Source organism: Salmo salar, chromosome ssa09 (genome assembly GCF_905237065.1).
Source record: "Salmo salar chromosome ssa09, Ssal_v3.1, whole genome shotgun sequence".
In the NCBI taxonomy this organism is placed as follows: domain Eukaryota; kingdom Metazoa; phylum Chordata; class Actinopteri; order Salmoniformes; family Salmonidae; genus Salmo; species Salmo salar.
This window is the reverse complement of record NC_059450.1, coordinates 151379298-151403616: the sequence shown is the minus strand read 5'-3', so window position 1 is coordinate 151403616 and position 24319 is coordinate 151379298. Positions and strand designations below refer to the sequence as shown.

Here is a 24319-nt window from a genome sequence, read left to right as displayed (position 1 = left end):
TGGGTTGTAGACTCCGTCTCATGCTTCCACTAGAGTGAAAGCACCGCCAGCATTCAAAAGTGACCAAAACATCAGCCAGGAAGCATAGGAACTGAGAAGTGGTCTGTGGTCCCCACCTGCAGAACCACTCCTTTATTGGGGGTGTCTTGCTAATTGCCTATAATTTCCACCTGTTGTCTATTCCATTTGCACAACAGCATGTGAAATGTATTGTCAATCAGTGTTGCTTCCTAAGTGGACAGTTTGATTTCACAGAAGTGTGATTGACTTGGAGTTACATTGTGTTGTTTAAGTGTTCCCTTTATTTTTTTGAGCAGTGTATATAAAGTGTAATATTGGGATGCAAACTCAGAATTGAGTACATTTCAACTCTGTCTGACATGGTACAGGTGTCTTCATTATTTAAGCCCATAACCATGTCTGTGAGGTGAATACTTTTGTTTCAAAGTAGATTTGTTTAAGACAACCAAAGAAACACTCTGTGAGACCCTGATTTAGCCCACCGTAGTAAAAGGTTTAAAGGGAAGACACTGGAATCAGCTCTGAAGCTTTGAGTCACGCCTAGCCAAGACTGGGTTCATTTGAAGTCTAGTGTGGGAGACAACTGTGTTTAGATTAGCGACTGCATCACTTTGGTAATGAACATTCTTCTGTCTCCAGGCTTATGTTGTTATTCGGAAAATGAGCAGAGGAAGCCAGTAGAACAGCCCATCCCAGACCCTGACCATAGTGTTAACACCACAGTAGAACAGCCCATCCCAGACCCTGACCATAGTGTTAACACCACAGCAGAACAGCCCACACCAGACCCTGACCATAGTGTTAACACCACAGCAGAACAGTCCACACCAGACCCTGACCATAGTGTTAACACCACAGCAGAACAGCCCATCCCAGACCCTGACCATAGTGTTAACACCACAGCAGAACAGCCCACACCAGACCCTGACCATAGTGTTAACACCACAGCAGAACAGTCCACACCAGACCCTGACCATAGTGTTAACATCACAGCAGAACAGCCCACCCCAGACCCTGACCATAGTGTTAACACCACAGCAGAACAGCCCACACCAGACCCTGACCATAGTGTTAACACCACAGCAGAACAGTCCACACCAGACCCTGACCATAGTGTTAACATCACAGCAGAACAGCCCACACCAGACCCTGACCATAGTGTTAACACCACAGCAGAACAGTCCACACCAGACCCTGACCATAGTGTTAACATCACAGCAGAACAGTCCACACCAGACCCTGACCATAGTGTTAACATCACAGCAGAACAGTCCACACCAGACCCTGACCATAGTGTTAACACCACAGCAGAACAGCCCACACCAGACCCTGATCATAGTGTTAACATCACAGCAGAACAGTCCACCTCTCACCCCCCCCACCCCCCCACCCCACCCTCCTGTCAGCCACCCTGATAGCCCTCCTGACTAACACCCCACACCCACTGAGGACATACACAAGCCACAGATTGGACTTAAACAGGAAATATATACAAGAAAATAAACTTTTTCCCAAACACACAGTGTCTAAACTCTGATGTCTAAACACCCAGCTACATGATAATACACACAGGCACAAACCACCTGAGAGCACAGCAGGAGAGGGTGGCCACAACACTCAAGTCTCCACCTGTTGTTTACCAAGCATGTGACAAATACAAATTTGATTTGATGACAACATCCGGCAGCCATTGCAAGTGTACCCATGAGTTGACCAGTCAAAATGCCAGGGTTAGAGGTTCCAAGCCTGTTCTATTCATTCTGATTTCTATGGCCATGAGTTTACCAGGGTTAGAGGTTCCAAGCCTGTTCTATTCATTCTGATTTCTATGGCCATGAGTTTACCAGGGTTAGAGGTTCCAAGCCTGTTCTATTCATTCTGATTTCTATAGCCATGAGTTGATCGGTATGACTACACCCCTGAGGTAGAGAATAGTGCTGTTCCAGGTGCCCTACATAGCAGTCACACAGCACCAATGATTGCATGACATGTTATTGATGGCATTCCACAACTTCACATTGCCATCATTAGGCTAAAGTTATCACCTGTTGTTTACAAAGCATGTGCTGAATAACTTTCACTCTGGGATGATTTATACATATTGGGAACGATTTCACTCTGGGATGATTTATACATATTGGGAACGATTTCACTCTGGGATGATTTATACATATTGGGAACGATTTCACTCTGGGATGATTTTGACATGACACCCTGCATGTTGTTTGTGTGTTTGGGGCTCCGTGTGTCTATTCAATGTTGATTCAACGCAATTTCATTGATATGACGTAGAAACAACGTTGCTTCAACCACTGTGTGCCCAGTGGGTAGCCTCGCCTGCCACACACAATTAGAATTCAACTATGGCACACAACTATCATATCCATGCAGACTTCCTCAGTTCCGCTCTAGGAACTATCTCAAAACATGGAATGTGTTAATAATTCTAGAATCCTCTCCACTGGAATGTGTTAATAATTCTAGAGTCCTCTCCATTGGAATGTGTTAATAATTCTAGAGTCCTCTCCATTGGAATGTGTTAATAATTCTAGAGTCCTCTCCATTGGAATGTGTTAATAATTCTAGAGTCCTCTCCATTGGAATGTGTTAATAATTCTAGAGTCCTCTCCATTGGAATGTGTTAATAATTCTAGAATCCTCTCCACTGGATTTTTAGAGTCCTCTCCACTGGAATGTGTTAATAATTCTAGAGTCCTCTCCATTGGAATGTGTTAATAATTCTAGAGTCCTCTCCATTGGAATGTGTTAATAATTCTAGAGTCCTCTCCATTGGAATGTGTTAATAATTCTAGAGTCCTCTCCATTGGAATGTGTTAATAATTCTAGAGACCTCTCCATTGGAATGTGTTAATAATTCTAGAGTCCTCTCCATTGGAATGTGTTAATAATTCTAGAGTCCTCTCCATTGGAATGTGTTAATAATTCTAGAATCCTCTCCATTGGAATGTGAGACATGTTGGACAATGACTCGGGTCCTCTGTTGTCAAATCAAACAAAGTTTATTTGTCATGTGCGCCAAATACAACAGGTGTAGACCTTACAGTGAAATGCCTACTTACAGGCCCTAACCAACAGTGCAATTTCTAAGTAAAAAAATGGGTACTAGGTGAACAGTAGATAAGTAAATAAATAAAAACAACAGTAAAAAGACAGTGAAAAATAACAGTAGTGAGGCTATATACAGGCACCGGTTCGTCGGGCTAATTGAGGTCTCCCTCCCAAATGGCAAAGAACCTCTCACATGGCCCCGCCTGCTCCCACGCCTGCTCTCATTGGGTAAGCATTGTCTGTGGCTCCTCCATAAACCCAACACAGAGGACAGGTTGTGAGGGGAGTGAGGGGGAGGTGGATGGGGGGGATTATCTGTGTAATATTGACACCTGTGTGACCTTATGAGTTGTGGGAGCGGAGCTGTTCTCTTAAAGCAGCCTGCCGTCTGTAGACAGACTGGGGAGAGAGGGAGAGGGGGTAGACAGACTGGGGAGAGAGGGAGAGGGGGGTAAGGGTAGACAGACTGGGGAGAAAGGGAGTAGACAGACTGGGGTGAGAGGGAGAGGGGGGGTAGACAGACTGGGGAGAGAGGGAGAGGGGGGGTAAGGGTAGAAAGACTGGGGAGAGAGGGAGAGGGGGTAAGGGTAGACAGACTGGGGAGAGAGGGAGAGGGGGGTAAGGGTAGAAAGACTGGGGAGAGAGGGAGAGGGGGGGTAAGGGTAGACAGACTGGGGAGAGAGGGAGAGGGGGGGTAAGGGTAGACAGACTGGGGAGAGAGGGAGAGGGGGGGGTAAGGGTAGACAGACTGGGGAGAGAGGGAGAGGGGGGGTAAGGGTAGACAGACTGGGGAGAGGGAGAGGGGGGGTAAGGGTAGGCAGACTGGGGAGAGAGGGAGAGGGGGGGTAAGGGTAGACAGACTGGGGAGAGAGGGAGAGGGGGGGTAAGGGTAGGCAGACTGGGGAGAGAGGGAGAGGGGGGGTAAGGGTAGGCAGACTTCGGAGACAGACTGATGCCAGCAGAGCACAAACCCCAGGCACTTTAAAGTCATTTCTGTTTAATCTTTACAGCTTCTAAAATCAATAGAATTAAACCTGTTGTCCTTTGAAAACAACACGACTGATCCTAAATCACCACTAATATACCGTAGCTGACATTTCCGCATTCAGAACGTGACGTCATTCTCCACCTCAGACACTTTAGTCCTCAATGCCCTTTAACCTGTTAGGGCTAGGGGGCAGTATTTACACGGCCGGATAAAAAAACGTACTCAATTTAATCTGGTTATTACTACTGCCCAGAAACTAGTATATGCATATAATTATTGGCTATGGATAGAAAACACCCTAAAGTTTCTAAAACTGTTTGAATGGTGTCTGTGAGTATAACAGAACTCATATGGCAGGCAAAAACCTGAGAAGATTCCTTACAGGAAGTGGCCTGTCTGACAAGTTCTTGTTCTTCTTGACTCTCTTTATTGAAAACTGAGGATCTTTGCTGTAACGTGGCACTTCCTACGGCTCCCATAGGCTCTCAGAACCCGGGAAAAAGCTGAATGATGTAATTCCAGCCCCTGACTGAAAAACATTAGCGCCTTTGGTAAGTGGTCTATCAGAGGACAATCAGGCTGAGGCGCGTGCACGAGGCGACCCCATGTTTTTATTTTCTCTCTCTTTGTACTAAAACACAGATTCCCGGTCGGAATATTATTGCTTTTTTACGAGAAAAATTGCATAAAAATTGATTTTAAACAGCGGTTGACATGCTTCGAAGTACGGTAATGGAATATTTAGAATTTTTTTGTCACGAAACGCGTGACAAAAAACTACCCTTTTGGATAGTGTCTTGAACGCACGAACAAAACGGCGCTATTTGGATATAACTATGGATTATTTTGAACCAAACCAACATTTGTTATTGAAGTAGAAGTCCTGGGAGTGCATTCTGACAAAGAACAGCAAAGGTAATAACATTTTTCTTATAGTAAATCTGACTTTGGTGAGGGCTAAACTTGGTGGGTGTCTAAATAGCTAGCCCTGTGATGCCGGGCTATCTACTTAGAATATTGCAAAATGTGCTTTCACCGAAAAGCTATTTTAAAATCGGACATAGCGAGTGCATAGAGGAGTTCTGTATCTATAATTCTTAAAATAATTGTTATGTTTTTTGTGAATGTTTATCGTGAGTAATTTAGTAAATTCACCGGAAGTTTGCGGGGGGTATGCTAGTTCTGAACGTCACATGCTAATGTAAAAAGCTGGTTTTTGATATAAATATGAACTTGATTGAACAAAACATGCATGTATTGTATAACATAATGTCCTAGGTGTGTCATCTGATGAAGATCAAAGGTTAGTGCTGCATTTAGCTGTGGTTTGGGTTTATGTGACATTATATGCTAGCTTGAAAAATGGGTGTCTGATTATTTCTGGCTGGGTACTCTGCTGACATAATCTAATGTTTTGCTTTCGCTGTAAAGCCTTTTTGAAATCGGACAATGTGGTTAGATTAACGAGAGTCTTGTCTTTAAAATGGTGTAAAATAGTCATATGTTTGAGAAATTGAAGTAATAGCATTTCTAAGGTATTTGAATAACGCGCCACGGGATTCCACTGGCTGTTACGTAGGTGGGACGAAATCGTCCCACTGGCCCTAGAGAAGTTAAACCCGACACCTTTAAAACGGCATACTTACCAAGCTAGTAGAATTAAACCCAACACCTTTAAGAAGGCATACTTACCAAGCAAGTAGAATTAAACCCAAGTTTTACCCAGTAGCTGGGCTACACACACACACACAACTCTGAATTTTCTTCCTTTGTTACCATGGAGATGGAATGTGACGAACATCATTCTCTCCATGTCCACACTTCCAGACTTGTACCTGAAACACACTTCCAGACTTGTACCTGAAACACACTTCCAGACTTGTACCTGAAACACACTTCCAGACTTGTACCTGAAACACACTTCCAGACTTGTACCTGAAACACACTTCCAGACTGCTACCTGAAACACACTTCCAGACTTTTAACTGACATCGCAACTTCAAAGACACTCCTACATTTCTATGTACATGTCTACTTGACAAACTTTCTGAACACGTCCTTATGATCACACACTTTTGAAAGAGTGGAGTATGGCAGTAGAACGTTGAGCAGAACATGTAGGTAAGGAGGAGAGAACACAGAGAGCTGTGTTAGGGTTGAGAGAACACAGAGAGCTGTGTTAGGGTTGAGAGAACACAGAGAGCTGTGTTAGGGTTGAGAGAACACAGAGAGCTGTGTTAGGGTTGAGAGAACACAGAGAGCTGTGTTAGGGTTGAGAGAACACAGAGAGCTGTGTTAGGGTTGAGAGAACACAGAGAGCTGTGTTAGGGTTGAGAGAACACAGAGAGCTGTGTTAGGGTTGAGAGAACACAGAGAGCTGTGTTAGGGTTGAGAGAACACAGAGGACAGAGAGCTGTGTTAGGGTTGAGAGAACACAGAGGACAGAGAGCTGTGTTAGGGTTGAGAGAACACAGAGCTGTGGACCATTCCACTGCTCGTCTCTGTGTGAGCTACGTGCTGCTGATCAGAGAGATAGATACTAGGCCTCAGTGATAACAACAAGTACAGCTCTCATACTTTCTGAGAGGTATTCTCTGGGTATCATTCTGTGTCGCTTTAAAGTCATTTGCCCCCTTATTCCTCCCACCACACATGCGCAGACACAATCTGATATTCAAGAACGTCCTTCAGAAACAGGCCTCCCGGGGAGGGATTTCAGTGAGACACCAGGAGGATGTCAAAACCATCACTGTCACAACTTGTGTGCATCTTCCCACTCCAACGCTTCAACTATCTCCGCCAGTATACCGTCACTGCCTTTTAAATACAGCTCATCGTTTTCACAAGGGCTTTGTCAATCAAGTGGACTGAAGTCTTGCCTCAAAGTCAGGAGAATTTCACCATCAGGGCTGCCATTAAGGGAGGTAAAGTGGGTTTGTTGTTATAGATTCCTTCCTGTAGTAGTGTTCTGACTGATATGAAAGGAGAAGAGACAACACAATTCAACAAGATGATTGTCCCCTGGCTCCACCCAAAGAAATAATCAACATGAAACATTCTGTGGGAAATAGAGATATGGAGAGAGGAGTGTAGAGAGAGAGAGAGAGATATGGAGAGAGGAGTGTAGAGAGAGAGAGAGAGAGAGAGATGGAGAGAGGAGTGTAGAGAGAGAGAGAGAGAGAGAGATATGGAGAGAGGAGTGTAGAGAGAGAGAGAGAGAGAGATGGAGAGAGGAGTGTAGAGAGAGAGAGAGAGATATGGAGAGAGGAGTGTAGAGAGAGAGAGAGAGAGATATGGAGAGAGGAGTGTAGAGAGAGAGAGAGAGATATGGAGAGAGGAGTGTAGAGAGAGAGAGAGATATGGAGAGAGGAGTGTAGAGAGAGAGAGAGATATGGAGAGAGGAGTGTAGAGAGAGAGAGAGATATGGAGAGAGGAGTGTAGAGAGAGAGAGATATGGAGAGAGGAGTGTAGAGAGAGAGAGAGATATGGAGAGAGGAGTGTAGAGAGAGAGAGAGAGATATGGAGAGAGAAGTGTAGAGAGAGAGAGAGAGATGAGAGAGAGAGAGAGAGAGAGAGAGAGGAGTGTAGAGAGAGAGAGAGAGAGAGATATGGAGAGAGGAGTGTAGAGAGAGAGAGAGAGAGAGATATGGAGAGAGGAGTGTAGAGAGAGAGAGAGATATGGAGAGAGGAGTGTAGAGAGAGAGAGAGAGAGAGATATGGAGAGAGAGAGAGAGATATGGAGAGAGGAGTGTAGAGAGAGAGAGATGTGGAGAGAGGAGTAGAGAGAGGGAGATGTGGAGAGAGGAGTAGAGAGAGGAGAGATGTGGAGAGAGGAGAGATGTGGAGAGAGGAGAGATGTGGAGAGAGGAGTAGAGAGATATGAGAGAGCGAGAGATGTGGAGAGAGATATGAGAGAGCAAGAGATGTGGAGAGAGATATGAGAGAGCGAGAGATGTGGAGAGAGATATGAGAGAGCGAGAGATGTGGAGAGAGATATGAGAGAGCGAGAGATGTGGAGAGAGAGTATGAGAGAGCGAGAGATGTGGAGAGAGATATGAGAGAGCGAGAGATGTGGAGAGAGATATGAGAGAGCGAGAGATGTGGAGAGAGATATGAGAGAGCGAGAGATGTGGAGAGAGATATGAGAGAGCGAGAGATGTGGAGAGAGGAGTAGAGAGAGCGAGAGATGTGGAGAGAGGAGTAGAGAGAGCGAGAGATATGGAGAGAGGAGTAGAGAGAGCGAGAGATATGGAGAGAGGAGTAGAGAGAGCGAGAGATATGGAGAGGAGTGTAGAGAGAGAGAGATGTGGAGAGAGGAGTAGAGAGAGGGAGATGGAGAGAGGAGTAGAGAGAGGAGAGATGTGGAGAGAGGAGAGATGTGGAGAGAGGAGTAGAGAGAGGAGAGATGTGGAGAGAGGAGTAGAGAGAGGAGAGATGTGGAGAGAGATATGAGAGAGCGAGAGATGTGGAGAGAGAGTATGAGAGAGCGAGAGAGATGTGGAGAGAGAGTAGAGAGAGCGAGAGAGATGTGGAGAGAGGAGTAGAGAGAGCGAGAGAGATGTGGAGAGAGGAGTAGAGAGAGCGAGAGAGATATGGAGAGAGGAGTAGAGAGAGCGAGAGAGATATGGAGAGAGGAGTAGAGAGAGCGAGAGAGATATGGAGAGAGGAGTAGAGAGAGAGAGAGATATGGAGAGAGGAGTAGAGAGAGAGAGATATGGAGAGAGGAGTAGAGAGAGAGAGATATGGAGAGAGGAGTAGAGAGAGAGAGATATGGAGAGAGGAGTAGAGAGAGAGAGAGATATGGAGAGAGGAGTAGAGAGAGAGATATGGAGAGAGAAGTAGAGAGAGAGATATGGAGAGAGGAGTAGAGAGAGAGAGATGGAGAGAGAAGTAGAGAGAGAGAGATGTGGAGAGAGAAATGGAGAGAGGAGTAGAGAGAGATAAACCACGTTACCATCCACAGATTTATGCAAGTAAAGTCATTCTGTATCAAAACAATCACGACAGCTGTGATGGAAACAGGACGTTTTGGTACAATGGTATAAATGCCAACAAATGGTGTGATCTTTTTGTGTCCATAAAATTAATTATGTGAGAAATGGCAGTTCATGTACAAATATTAAAAAATAATATCGAAGTAACCTTGGAGTCATTATGATGCGTGTATGCCTTATGACTAACGAGACGTGGTGTGATCGTAACAATATACAGGAACTCAAGTCCTTTTGTTCACCTTACTTAGAATTCCTCACAATCAAATGCCGACAGCATTATCTACCAAGAGAATTCTCTTCGATCATAATCACAGTCGTGTATATCCCCCCACCAAGCAGACACATCGATGGCCCTGAAAGAACTTCATTGGACTCTATGTAAACTGGAAACCACATATCCTGAGGCTGCATTTATTGTCACCGGGGATTTTAACAAGGCTAATCTGAAAACATGGCTCCCCAAATTCTATCAGCATATCCATTGTGCTACCAGGAGTAGCAAAACCCTGGATCATTGTTATTCTAACTTCCGCGCCGTATATAAGGCCCTCCCCCGCCCTCCCTTCGGAAAATCTGACCGCGACTCCATTTTGTTGCTCCCAGCCTATAGACAGAAACTAAAACAGGAAGCTCCCGCCCTCAGGTCTGTTCAACGCTGGTCTGACCAATCGGATTCCACGCTTTCAGATCGCGTCGATCACGTGGACTGGGATATGTTCCGCATTGCGGCGAACAACAACATTGATGAATACGCTGATTCGGTGAGCGAGTTCATTAACAAGTGCATCGGTGATGTTGTACCCACAGCGTCTATTAAAACATTCCCCAACCAGAAACTGTGGATTGATGGCAGCATTCGCGCAAAACTGAACGAGCGAACCACTGCTTTTAATCAGGGAAAGGTGACCGGAAGGAAACATGACCGAATACAAACGGTGTAGCTATTCCCTCCGCAAGGCAATCAAACAAGCTCAGCGTCAGTACAGAGACAAAGTAGAGTCGCTATTCAACGGCTCAGACACGAGAGGTATGTGGCAGGGTCTACAGTCAATCACGGACTACAAAAGGAAAACCAGCCCCGTCATGGACCACGATGCCTTGCTCCCAGACAAACTAAACAACTTTTTTGCTCGCTTTGAGGACAATACAGTGGACACAGTGGACACAGTGTCTTCTGATCCCTCCTGTCTCAGCCTCCAGTATTTATGCTGCAGTAGTTTATGTGTCGGGGGGCTAGGGTCAGTCTGTTACATCTGGAGTATTTCTCTTGTCTTATCCGGTGTCCTGTGTGTATTTAAATATGCTCTCTCTAATTCTCTCTTTCTGTCTTTCTCTCGGAGGACCTGAGCCCTAGGACCATGCCTCAGGACTACCTGGTATGATGACTCCTTGCTGTCCCCAGTCCACCTGGCCGTGCTGCTGCTCCAGTTTCAACTGTTCTGCCTGCGGCTATGGAACCCTGACCTGTTCACCGGACGTGCTTGTTGCACCCTCGACAACTACTATGATTATTATTATTTGACCATGCTGGTCATTTATGAACATTTTAACATCTTGACCATGTTCTGTTATAATATCCACCCTGCACAGCCAGAAGAGGACTGGCCACCCCTCAAAGCCTGGTTCCTCTAGGTTTCTTCCTAGGTTTTTGGCCTTTCTAGGGAGTTTTTCCTAGGGAGTTTTTCCTAGCCACCGTGCTTCTTTCACATGCTTTGCTTGCTGTTTGGGGTTTTAGGCTGGGTTTCTGTACAGCACTTTGAGAATATCAGCTGATGTACGAAGGGCTATATAAAAATAAATTTGATTTGACTTGACAACTTTTTTCCTCTGACACGGCCCGCTACCAAAACCTGTGGGCTCTCCTTCACTGTAGCCAACGTGAGTAAAACATTTAAACGTGTTAACCCTCGCAAGTCTGCAGGCCCAGATGGCATCCCCGGCCGCGTCCTCAGAGCATGCGCAGACCAGCTGGCTGGTGTGTTTACGGACATATTCAGTCAATCCTTATCCCAGTCTGCTGTCCCCACATGCTTCAAGAGGGCCACCATTGTTCCTGTTCCCAAAAAAGCTAAGGTAACTGAGCTAAATGACTACCGCCCTGTAGCACTCACTCCCATCATCATGAAGTGCTTTGAGAGACTAGTCAAGGACCATATCACCTCCACCCTACCTGACACCCTAGACCCACTCCAATTTGCTTACCGCCACAATAGGTCCACAGACGATGCAATCGCCATCACACTGCACACTGCCCTAACCCATCTGGACAAGAGGAATACCTATGTAAGAATGCTGTTCATCGATTACAGCTCAGCATTTAACACCATAGTACCCTCCAAACTCGTCATTAAGCTCGAGACCCTGGGTCTCGACCCCGCCCTGTGCAACTGGGTCCTGGACTTCCTGACGGGCCAGCCCCCAGGTGGTGAGGGTAGGTAACAACATCTCCACCCCGCTGATCCTCAACACTGGGTCCCCACAAGGGTGTGTTCTCAGCCCTCTACTGTACTCCCTGTTCACCCACGACTGCGTGGCCATGCATGCCTCCAACACAATCATTAAGTTTGCAGAATACACTACGGTGGTAGGCTTGATTACCAACAAAGATGAGACGGCCTACAGGGAGGAGGTGAGGGCCCTCGGAGTGTGGTGTCAGGAAAATAACCTCACACTCAATGTCAACAAAACAAAGGAGATGATCGTGGACTTCAGGAAACAGCAGAGGGAGCAGCCCCCTATCCACATCGACGGGACAGTAGTGGAGAGGGTGGAGAGTTTTAAGTTCCTCGGCGTACACATCACGGACAAACTGAAATGGTCCACCCACACAGACAGCGTGGTGAAGAAGGCGCAGCAGCGCCTCTTCAACCTCAGGAGTCTGAAGAAATTCGGCTTGTCACCAAAAACCCTCACAAACTTCTACAGATGCACAATCGAGAGCATCCTGTCGAGCTGTATCACCGCCTGGTACGGCAGCTGCTCCGCCCATAACCGGAAGGCTCTCCAGAGGGTAGTGAGGTCTGCACAACGCATCACCGGGTGCAAACTACCTGCCCTCCAGGACACCTACACCACCCGATGTCACATGAAGGCCAAAAAGATCATCAAGGACAACAACCACTCGAGCCACTGCCTGTTCACCCCGCTATCATCCAGAAGGCGAGGTCAGTACAGGTGCATCAAAGCTGGGACCGAGAGACTGAAAAACAGCTTCTATCTCAAGGCCATCAGACTGTTAAACAGCCATCACTAACATTGAGTGGCTGCTGCCAAAATACTGACTCATCTCTAGCCACTTTAATAATGGTAAAATTGATGTATTCAATTTATCACTAGCCACTTTATGTTATATAAATGTTTACTTACCCTACATTGCTCATCTCATATGTATATACTGTACGCTATACCATCTACTGCATCTTGATGTAATGTATCACTAGCCACTTTAAACAATGCCACTTCATATAATGTTTTCATACCCTACATTGCTCATCTCATATGTATATACTGTACTCTATACCATCTACTGCATCTTGTCTATGCCGTTCGGCCATCAGTCATTTATATATTTTTATGTACATATTCGTATTCATTCCTTTACACTTGTGTGTATAAGGTAGTTGTTGTGAAATTGTTAGGTTATATTACTTGTTAGATATTACTGCATGGTTGGAACTAGAAGCACAAGCATTTCGCTACACTCACATTAGCATCTGCTAACCATGTGTATGTGACCAATACATTTGATTTGATTTACTTACACTAAAGTATGTGGACACCCCTTCAAATGAGTGGATTCGGCTATTTCACCCACACTCCTTGCTGACAGGTGTATAAAATCGAGCACACAGCCATGCAATCTCCATAGACAAACATTGGCAACAGAATGGCCTAACTGAAGAGCTCAGTGACTTTCTGTGTTTGGCGGATGCCAGGAGATCGCTACCTCCCCAAATGCATAGTGCCAACTGTAATGTTTGGTGTATTAAAAGATTAATACAATTACTCTATGGTATAATTAGGTCCTTCCTTCTCTCTTCCAAACCAAATCCATCCCTTTCCACCACCCACTCCCTGTCCCCCCCCTTTACCCATCAGACCCAGTTAATCACCACCCCCTCCTTCACACTCCCATTCACCTCCTCCTTCACACTCCCATTCATATTCACCCCCTTCACACTCCCATTCATATTCACCTCCTCCTTCACATTCACCTCCTCCTTCACACTCCCATTCATATTCACCTCCTCCACACTCCCATTCATATGAACAGACACCCACATACACCCGCCTCACACCTTCACATCTATAAAACAATTACTGACATGATGATCGATGTTTGACAAATACAAATATTCAGCGCTCTTATCATAATGTCATCATGTAGACTTCCTGTGTCTGCCAGCTGTTGGCTAAAAACACACATCAGGAACAGAGTGTTTTGCTATTTAACACAACAGTTTGAGACAAAACTATTGGTAGAGTTGAAAATGCGACGGAAACACACTGAACGTGAGATTTTTATTTGGTACCTGAAAAGTCATGTGGGAAAAAAGTTAATATTGTCGTCACACACTGGTTTTTTATCTGTAACAAGTCTGTTTAGTGGAAACACCACCGGAGGGAGAAATTAGCAGTTTCTTCTTTATGGGGATTTTAGAATATTCACATGAAAATATGTCACCAATTGAATGGAAACCTGGTTGTCCTCCAGGCCTGCTGTCTCCACTTCATAATGTCCTGTCCTCCAGGCCTGCCGTCTCCACTTTATATCTCTATATATATATCTCTATATCTCTATACATACATATACATACATACATACATACATACATACATACATACATACATACATACATACATACATACATACATACATACATACATACATACATACCTCTCTCTCTCTCTCTCTCTCTATGCGACATGAGAATAACAATCAGTCTGCTGGCTACAGAAAGCTGATTTGTTCCACTCTCTCACTCCCCTTCCCCCATCTCTCAATCAGAGGAATGAACTACACCTCTCATTCTCTCTCCCTCTCCCTTAGATTGCTGTGCTCCATCCTCGGTGCAGTTCTTCATTCTGATGAGAAGGGGATTCAGATTGGGAGAGGTTTTATACATTAATTTGTACCAATTTATCGCCTATCTGTTTCAGATCCAACACTGTGTCCTGGGAGAGGACTGTGGGACTGATCCTATTGTTATGCAGCTCAGCCCTCCCTCCCTCCCTCCCTCAACACACTACAGAGAACACTGACATCTCTGAAACTATAGCTCATCTTTATAATAGAAGAACAGAATCATCTCCTTTCCCTCCATTCCTCTGACTACCCATAACTCCCCTGTATTGAACAAGTGATGAAGAGACTATCTGACAACAGCTTCATCCACTGATACAGAACAAGAGCAAAACATCCTTCTCTCCCCGCTACCCTGTCATGCCGTGTCCCCAGCCTTCTCTCCCCCTACCCTGTCAGGCCGTGTCCCCAGCCTTCTCTCTCCCTACCCTGTCATGCCGTGTCCCCAGCCTTCTCTCCCGCTACCCTGTCAGGCCGTGTCCCCAGCCTTCTCTCTCCCTACCCTGTCAGGCCGTGTCCCCAGCCTTCTCTCTCCCTACCCTGTCAGGCCGTGTCCCCAGCCTTCTCTCTCCCTACCCTGTCAGGCCGTGTCCCCAGCCTTCTCTCCCCCTACCCTGTCAGGCCGTGTCCCCAGCCTTCTCTCTCCCTACCCTGTCATGCCGTGTCCCCAGCCTTCTCTCTCCCTACCCTGTCATGCCGTGTCCCCAGCCTTCTCTCTCCCTACCCTGTCAGGCCGTGTCCCCAGCCTTCTCTCTCCCTACCCTGTCATGCCGTGTCCCCAGCCTTCTCTCCCTCTACCCTGTCATGCCGTGTCCCCAGCCTTCTCTCTCCCGTACCCTGTCATGCCGTGTCCCCAGCCTTCTCTCTCCCTACCCTGTCAGGCCGTGTCCCCAGCCTTCTCTCTCCCTACCCTGTCAGGCCGTGTCCCCAGCCTTCTCTCTCCCTACCCTGTCAGGCCGTGTCCCCAGCCTTCTCTCTCCCTACCCTGTCAGGCCGTGTCCCCAGCCTTCTCTCCCCCTACCCTGTCAGGCCGTGTCCCCAGCCTTCTCTCTCCCTACCCTGTCAGGCCGTGTCCCCAGCCTTCTCTCTCCCTACCCTGTCAGGCCGTGTCCCCAGCCTTCTCTCCCCCTACCCTGTCAGGCCGTGTCCCCAGCCTTCTCTCTCCCTACCCTGTCAGGCCGTGTCCCCAGCCTTCTCTCTCCCTACCCTGTCAGGCCGTGTCCCCAGCCTTCTCTCCCTACCCTGTCATGCCGTGTCCCCAGCCTTCTCTCTCCCTACCCTGTCAGGCCGTGTCCCCAGCCTTCTCTCTCCCTACCCTGTCATGCCGTGTCCCCAGCCTTCTCTCCCCCTACCCTGTCAGGCCGTGTCCCCAGCCTTCTCTCTCCCTACCCTGTCAGGCCGTGTCCCCAGCCTTCTCTCTCCCTACCCTGTCATGCCGTGTCCCCAGCCTTCTCTCCCGCTACCCTGTCAGCCGTGTCCCCAGCCTTCTCTCTCCCTACCCTGTAAGCCGTGTCCCCAGCCTTCTCTCTCCCTACCCTGTCAGGCCGTGTCCCCAGCCTTCTCTCCCGCTACCCTGTAAGCCGTGTCCCCAGCCTTCTCTCTCCCTCCCCGGGGAGGCCGTGTCCCCAGCCTTCTCTCTCCCTACCCTGTCAGGCCGTGTCCCCAGCCTTCTCTCTCCCTACCCTGTCAGGCCGTGTCCCCAGCCTTCTCTCTCCCTACCCTGTCAGGCCGTGTCCCCAGCCTTCTCTCCCCCTACCCTGTCAGGCCGTGTCCCCAGCCTTCTCTCCCGCTACCCTGTCAGGCCGTGTCCCCAGCCTTCTCTCTCCCCTACCCTGTCAGGCCGTGTCCCCAGCCTTCTCTCTCCCTACCCTGTCAGGCCGTGTCCCCAGCCTTCTCTCCCCCCTACCCTGTCAGGCCGTGTCCCCAGCCTTCTCTCCCGCTACCCTGTCAGGCCGTGTCCCCAGCCTTCTCTCCCGCTACCCTGTCAGGCCGTGTCCCCAGCCTTCTCTACCCCTACCCTGTCAGGCCGTGTCCCCAGCCTTCTCTCTCCCCTACTCTGTCAGGCCGTCTCCCCAGCCTTCTCCCCGCTACCCTGTCAGGCCGTGTCCCCAGCCTTCTCTCTCCCTACCCTGTCAGGCCGTCCCCCCAGCCTTCTCTCTCCCTACCCTGTCAGGCCGTGTCCCCAGCCTTCTCTCCCGCTACCCTGTCAGGCCGTGTCCCCAGCCTTCTCTCTCCCTACCCTGTCAGGCCGTGTCCCCAGCCTTCTCTCTCCCTACCCTGTCAGGCCGTCCCCCCAGCCTTCTCTCTCCCTACCCTGTCAGGCCGTGTCCCCAGCCTTCTCTCCCCCTACCCTGTCAGGGCGTGTCCCCAGCCTTCTCTCCCGCTACCCTGTCAGGCCGTGTCCCCAGCCTTCTCTCTCCCTACCCTGTCAGGCCGTGTCCCCAGCCTTCTCTCCCGCTACCCTGTCAGGCCGTGTCCCCAGCCTTCTCTCCCCCCTACCCTGTCAGGCCGTGTCCCCAGCCTTCTCTCCCGCTACCCTGTCAGGCCGTGTCCCCAGCCTTCTCTCCCGCTACCCTGTCAGGCCGTGTCCCCAGCCTTCTCTACCCCTACCCTGTCAGGCCGTGTCCCCAGCCTTCTCTCTCCCTACTCTGTCAGGCCGTCTCCCCAGCCTTCTCTCCCGCTACCCTGTCAGGCCGTGTCCCCAGCCTTCTCTCTCCCTACCCTGTCAGGCCGTCCCCCCAGCCTTCTCTCTCCCTACCCTGTCAGGCCGTGTCCCCAGCCTTCTCTCTCCCTACCCTGTCAGGCCGTGTCCCCAGCCTTCTCTCTCCCTACCCTGTCAGGCCGTCTCCCCAGCCTTCTCTCTCCCTACCCTGTCAGGCCGTCCCCCCCAGCCTTCTCTCCCCCTACCCTGTCAGGCCGTGTCCCCAGCCTTCTCTCCCGCTACCCTGTCAGGCCGTGTCCCCAGCCTTCTCTCTCCCTACCCTGTCAGGCCGTGTCCCCAGCCTTCTCTCCCGCTACCCTGTCAGGCCGTGTCCCCAGCCTTCTCTCCCGCTACCCTGTCAGGCCGTGTCCCCAGCCTTCTCTCCCCCTACCCTGTCATGCTGTGTCCCCAGCCTTCTCTCTCCCTACCCTGTCATGCTGTGTCCCCAGCCAAAATCATACTCAGTTAATCTCAGACCAGCCTAACAGTCTAAAACAACCACCCAAATCCTGCCTCTGGTGCTGCCCTTCCCTCTCATATCCCTTCACACAGACAGAAACAAACACACAGACAGACGGATAGGCAGGCAGACAGGGACTCTAAGCTAAAATCTGACTTGACAACAGGACAATCCCTGATCTCAGCTCATCCCAAGCTCTGAAAGACCTGCGTTAAAGAACAACCAACAACAAACAGTCACTCTATCCTTTCATGTAAAAACACTCTGCCTGGTGTACGGTAGGGCAGGGGAAAACACTCTGCCTGGTGTACGGTAGGGCAGGGGAAAACACACTGCCTGGTGTACGGTAGGGCAGGGGAAAACACACTGCCTGGTGTACGGTAGGGCAGGGGAAAACACACTGCCTGGTGTACGGTAGGGCAGGGGAAAACACTCTGCCTGGTGTACGGTAGGGCAGGGGAAAACACTCTGCCTGGTGTACGGTAGGGCAGGGGAAAACACTCTGCCTGGTGTACGGTAGGGCAGGGGAAAACACTCTGCCTGGTGTACGGTAGGGCAGGGGAAAACACTCTGCCTGGTGTACGGTAGGGCAGGGGAAAACACTCTGCCTGGTGTACGGTAGGGCAGGGGAAAACACTCTGCCTGGTGTACGGTAGGGCAGGGGAAAACACTCTGCCTGGTGTACGGTAGGGCAGGGGAAAACACTCTGCCTGGTGTACGGTAGGGCAGGGGAAAACACTCTGCCTGGTGTACGGTAGGGCAGGGGAAAACACTCTGCCTGGTGTACGGTAGGGCAGGGGAAAACACTCTGCCTGGTGTACGGTAGGGCAGGGGAAAACACTCTGCCTGGTGTACGGTAGGGCAGGGGAAAACACTCTGCCTGGTGTACGGTAGGGCAGGGGAAAACACTCTGCCTGGTGTACGGTAGGGCAGGGGAAAACACTCTGCCTGGTGTACGGTAGGGCAGGGGAAAACACTCTGCCTGGTGTACGGTAGGGCAGGGGAAAACACTCTGCCTGGTGTACGGTAGGGCAGGGGAAAACACTCTGCCTGGTGTACGGTAGGGCAGGGGAAAACACTCTGCCTGGTGTACGGTAGGGCAGGGGAAAACACTCTGCCTGGTGTACGGTAGGGCAGGGGATCCCAAACGTTTTCACTTGGGCCCCCCTTCCAGCATTGGGAAATATGATGTCATGGGGTACAAAGAAAATGCTGCAGTTTTAAAATTGTGCCATGTTAATATGTATTCATGTGATGTTTGAGTGACAAAAAAAATGACAACAATATCTATTGGCTAAAAAACCCAAATAAAAAAGCGTTAGCTGACATGGCTAGTGTATCTCTCTAAGGTACATAATTACTGACATGAAAAGAGGTACTGATGACACACTACCCAATTTCAAAATGGCACCTTGTGCATTCTACTATTACAACTTTCAAGAGTAAGATTAAAACCAGACTGAGTTGGTCTCCCAGTTTGGGAACCACTGCTGTAGGGAAAACAGGAAATGAATAGCAGGTAATAACCCATTGCTGCTACAGCCTGCTAGAATCATTCCTAGGTGGCTCTCCTGCTTGTTTGTAAATTGAATCCAGTGTCATAAATCCCATAGCGCACTCTGCCCATACCACAGGGGTCAACTGAGGTCAACCACTTATTAAGCCCTGTTAACAGACAGAGAGACAGAGACAGAGAGACAGAGACAGAGAACAAGAGCGAGAAATAGAGAGGGAGGGAGAAGAAGAGAGAGGGTTGGGAGAGACATTGCAGGGAGAGAGAGATATTGTGGGTCTTCAGAAAGAGTTGGTACTCAGATGGAGGACGGGAGAGACAGAGAGAGAGAGCAGAGGATAGAGAGAGAGCAGAGGATAGAGATAGAGAGCGAGAGAGCAGGATAGAGATAGAGAGAGCGAGAGAGAGAGCGAGAGAGCAGGATAGAGATAGAGAGAGAGCAGGATAGAGATAGATAGAGAGAGAGAGAGCAGGATAGAGAGAGAGCAGGATAGAGATAGAGAGAGAGAGAGAGAGCAGGATAGAGAGAGAGCAGGATAGAGATAGAGAGAGAGAGAGAGAGAGAGAGAGAGAGAGAGAGCAGGATAGAGAGAGAGCAGGATAGAGATAGATAGAGAGAGAGAGAGAGAGCAGGATAGAGATAGATAGAGAGAGAGAGAGCAGGATAGAGAGAGAGCAGGATAGAGATAGAGAGAGAGAGAGAGAGAGCAGGATAGAGAGAGAGCAGGATAGAGATAGATAGAGAGAGAGAGAGAGCAGGATAGAGAGAGAGCAGGATAGAGATAGATAGAGAGAGAGAGCAGGATAGAGAGAGAGTAGAGAGAGCAGGATAGAGATAGAGAGAGAGCAGGATAGAGATAGAGAGAGAGAGAGCAGGATAGAGAGAGAGCAGGATAGAGATAGAGAGAGAGAGCAGGATAGAGAGAGAGCAGGATAGAGATAGAGAGAGAGCAGGATAGAGATAGAGAGAGAGAGAGAGAGCAGGATAGAGATAGAGAGAGAGCAGGATAGAGAGAGAGAGAGAGAGAGAGCAGGATAGAGATAGATAGAGAGAGAGAGCAGGATAGAGAGAGAGCAGGATAGAGATAGATAGAGAGAGAGAGCGAGCAGGATAGAGAGAGAGCAGGATAGAGAGAGAGAGAGAGAGAAGGATAGAGATGGATAGAGAGAGAGAGCAGGATAGAGAGAGAGCAGGATAGAGATAGAGAGAGAGAGAGAGAACAGGATAGAGAGAGAGCAGGATAGAGATAGAGAGAGAGAGAGAGAGAACAGGATAGAGAGAGAGAGAGAGACAGAGAGAGCAGAGGATAGAGAGAGAGAGCAGAGGATAGAGAGAGAGCAGAGGATAGAGAGAGAGAGCAGAGGATAGAGAGAGAGAGAGCAGGATAGAGATAGATAGAGAGAGAGAGAGCAGGATAGAGATAGATAGATAGAGAGAGCGAGAGAGCAGGATAGAGATAGATAGATAGAGAGCGCGAGAGAGAGCGAGAGAGCAGGATAGAGATAGATAGATAGAGAGCGCGAGAGAGCGCGAGCGAGAGAGAGAGAGCGCGAGAGAGAGAGAGAGCGCGAGAGAGAGAGAGCGAGAGAGAGAGAGAGAGCGCAGAGAGAGAGAGAGAGAGCGCGAGAGAGAGCAAGAGAGAGCGCGAGAGAGAGCAAGAGAGAGAGCAAGAGAGAGCGCGAGAGAGAGCGCGAGAGAGAGAGCGCGAGAGAGAGAGCGCGAGAGAGAGAGCAAGAGAGAGCGCGAGAGAGAGCGCGAGAGAGAGCGCGAGAGAGATAGATAGAGCAGGATAGAGAGAGAGAGAGCAGGATAGAGATAGATAGAGAGAGAGAGAGCAGGATAGAGATAGATAGAGAGAGAGAGCGCGAGAGAGCAGGATAGAGCGCGAGAGAGAGCGCGATAGATAGATAGATATATAGAGAGAGAGCGAGAGAGAGAGAGCGAGAGAGAGAGAGCGAGAGAGAGAGAGCAGAGAGAGCGCGAGAGAGCGAGAGCGAGAGTTGATAGAGAGACAGCAGGATGCACGTTAACTACAGCTACCTTCCAAACAGGGAAAGCAGGGCTGACGTGGAGCCAGTTACCTTACACAGCACAACAGCACCGCCTGACCCCTTTCCACACACACACCCCCTTACACAGCACCGCCTGACCCCTTTCCACACACACACCCCCTTACACAGCACAACAGCACTGCTGCGCCGCCTGACCCCTTTCCACACACACACACTCTTACACAGCACAACAGCACCGCCTGACCCCTTTCCACACACACACCCCTTACACAGCACAACAGCACCGCCTGACCCCTTTCCACACACCCCCTTACACAGCACAACAGCACCGCCTGACCCCTTTCCCCACACCCCCTTACACAGCACCGCCTGACCCCTTTCCGCACGCACGCAGATTTAAGCTGTAATTGGATTGGTTTCTATTTAGGGTCCGTGAGTGACTGGAGGCCATTTTAAAATGTACTAAAGACTTAAGAGACTAAATGTACTGAAGAGACTAAATGTGCTAAACAGACTAAATGTGCTAAACAGACTAAATGTGCTAAACAGACTAAATGTGCTAAAGAGACTAAATGTGCTAAAGAGACTAAATGTGCTAAAGAGACTAAATGTGCTAAAGAGACTAAATGTGCTAAAGAGACTAAAGAAGATAGAGGAAAGGAAAGGTTACAAAAATGACCATCTGTGGGAGAGGAGGAGAGGACAGGAGGACAGGAGGAGAGGACAGGAGGACAGGAGGACAGGAATAGGAAAGGACAAGAGGACAGGAAGCAGAGAGGACAAGAGGACAGCAGAGAACAGGAAGCAGAGAGAGAAAGGGATAGAGTAACAGAGACATTCACACACAAAGTCAGATGTGCAATGTCCTGATCATAATGGACAAGAGCTGTCTCTATCACTGACGTCCCTTGCATTTAATATGCGTGTTGGGTATGTACTGTAGGTGTGAGGGAGAGAGAGAGAGAGAGAGAGGTGATCTGTCTCTATCAGCAGCCCACCCCAGAGAGCAGAGCCAGCCATCCACCAGCAGATCACTACCTGTGCTGAGGACAGTGTCATAACACAGGGCTGTGGACTAGGTAAAGGGTGTGTGGGAGAATATCTATAGTTACAGTATTGCATATGGGGTGTGTTGGGATGTATGGTGAAATCTACCACATCATTACTGTAGCATTACAGTTGAATATCTATGATATGGTTACTGTATGTGTGACGTCCAGGGGTACTTTATGTACGAGAATAATCCCTGGCTGGAGTCTTAAACATCAACAACAGTCCATCATCTCCCCTCTGTATTGACTCCATCAATATTCATCTATTCTCGCTCTTATCTTTGGCCCTATCTCTCTCTCTCATCTTCCCTTTCTACATTTTATTCATTTAGCAGATGCTCTTATCCACAGCGATTTACAGTATTGAGTCCATACATTTTCATACTTTTTCTTCATACAGGTTCCCCTCGGGAATCGAACCAGCAGCCTAGGAGTTAGAAACGCTGTGCTCTACCAACTGAGCTACAAGGGACTTTCTCTCGCTCACATATCTCATCCCCCTTTCTCTCTCTGAGACGATAAACAAATCCCTTGTGGATTGTAAAGGACAAACTGCTGTTCGACTCCCTCTATGTGTGTGTGTGTGTGTGTGTGTGTGTGTGTGTGTGTGTGTGTGTGTGTGTATTCCAATATGGCAGCCACTACTGAGTATATCTGCCCCTATGTATCCAAATCACATCCTCAATCTCCCTTCCAGTGCATTAACATAGAACTGCATCCATAATGTGTTCCTACCAGTGGACTCAGAGATGCTGTTCCATAAATGTTGTTCCAGACGTTTGTACCTGCCGTGACCTTCTGCTTTGGTCTCTCTCGTGGCAATGCTTGATTTTTTTCATGCATTTCCCTTGGCTTGAACCTTTAATAACCCAGGTAACCTTTAATAACCCGGCTCATCAACACAGATTAACAAACGATAAATCATGGGATTAATAACAACATATGGTTGTTGTTTCATAGAAGAGAATAACAAAATGATGTTTCCTTTGGGTTCGGTGGAGGGGGTATAGGTTTAGTGAACTAACTGGTTCGGTGGAGGTGGTATAGGTTTAGTGAACTAACTGGTTCGGTGGAGGTGGTATAGGTTTAGTGAACTAACTGGTTCGGTGGAGGTGGTATAGGTTTAGTGAACTAACTGGTTCGGTGGAGGTGGTATAGGTTTAGTGAACTAACTGGTTCGGTGGAGGTGGTATAGGTTTAGTGAACTAACTGGTTCGGTGGAGGGGGTATAGGTTTAGTGAACTAACTGGTTCGGTGGAGGGGGTATAGGTTTAGTGAACTAACTGGTTCGGTGGAGGTGGTATAGGTTTAGTGAACTAACTGGTTCGGTGGAGGTGGTATAGGTTTAGTGAACTAACTGGTTTGCTCTTTAATTTTTTTTTTTTTTAAGTAACAGGTTCCCCTTGATAATTTGCATTATCATTCATGTCAACCAAAATGTGTGTCATGGCAAAATGTGTAGAATAGCAGGAAATTGGCTTTGAAACTGCAACATTTTATCTCAGCATCATGGCAAAATGTGTAGAATAGCATTATATATATATATATATATATACACACAAAACATGTGTTGAAATGCAGAAAGTTAGCTGTGTTTAAAAACAATAATGTTTTCCCGGCCTTGAGGTCTGTGCCCCGGGGACTGGGCGTGTTGTGCCGAGGTGGGAATTCAACCTTTTTATTATAACATTTACTTGAGAGAAGGAATTTAAAGTCAATACTAGGCGTAATCCATTTCAAGGACATTAGAGACCCACACTATTGTAATTGTGTCTGTGTGTCCTCAACTGAAAAACAATCCCCTCATTGGCTATCGATGATGCTACTGCCTTTAGTGGAAAGATCAGCATCTTTGTTAGACTGTTAGACTCAGTACAGACAACATTCTCATAAACCACTAAGTGACATCAATTATTCCCTGTGGTCGCCTAGTAACTTCATCATTGTCATGGCATAAAACCGCACCTCTATAATGTGAAAACATGAACATATCACATAAACTATGATAAACATCACCAATCTTCAAATCTAAACGTGAAAATGGGCGCATCAAACCGTTGATGTATAACTGATATACACACAATGCATTGAACATATGTCTATGTATTTGATAATATTGTAAATGTGCCTTACCGAAAAGTGTCAGGTAGGTAATGTAGAAATACTGTACGGTCTCATGCGTCGCCTCGCTGGTTCTCTCCGCCGCCGCAGCAGGTCGCTCGAGGAGCTAAATATCTTCCGCTCTTGTCCCGCCCTCTCCACACGCTGATTGGTCCTTCACTGTGCTTCCTGAAACACAATGCACACTTTTTTATTTCAGTAGCTGTTGTTGTTACAATTTTATATGTCCGGAATCGAGTTTGTCTGCGAGAGATGGAGTTTTTGTATTTGTATTTTGTTGTTGCCAAAATAAGTATGTTCACGT

At 48.1% G+C, this 24319-nt stretch overlaps 1 protein-coding gene across 1 annotated transcript in view; it reads right to left on the bottom strand.

The window, feature by feature from the left end:
• LOC106613245 (neuroserpin) overlaps positions 1–24146 on the bottom strand; it is a 52173-nt gene extending 28027 nt beyond the window's left edge. The window contains exon 1 of the mRNA XM_014215316.2: positions 24028–24146. The gene's annotated coding sequence lies outside the window, so the exon portion shown is untranslated. The remainder of the gene's footprint in view (positions 1–24027) is intronic.
• Between the last annotated feature and the right edge of the window lie 173 nt (positions 24147–24319).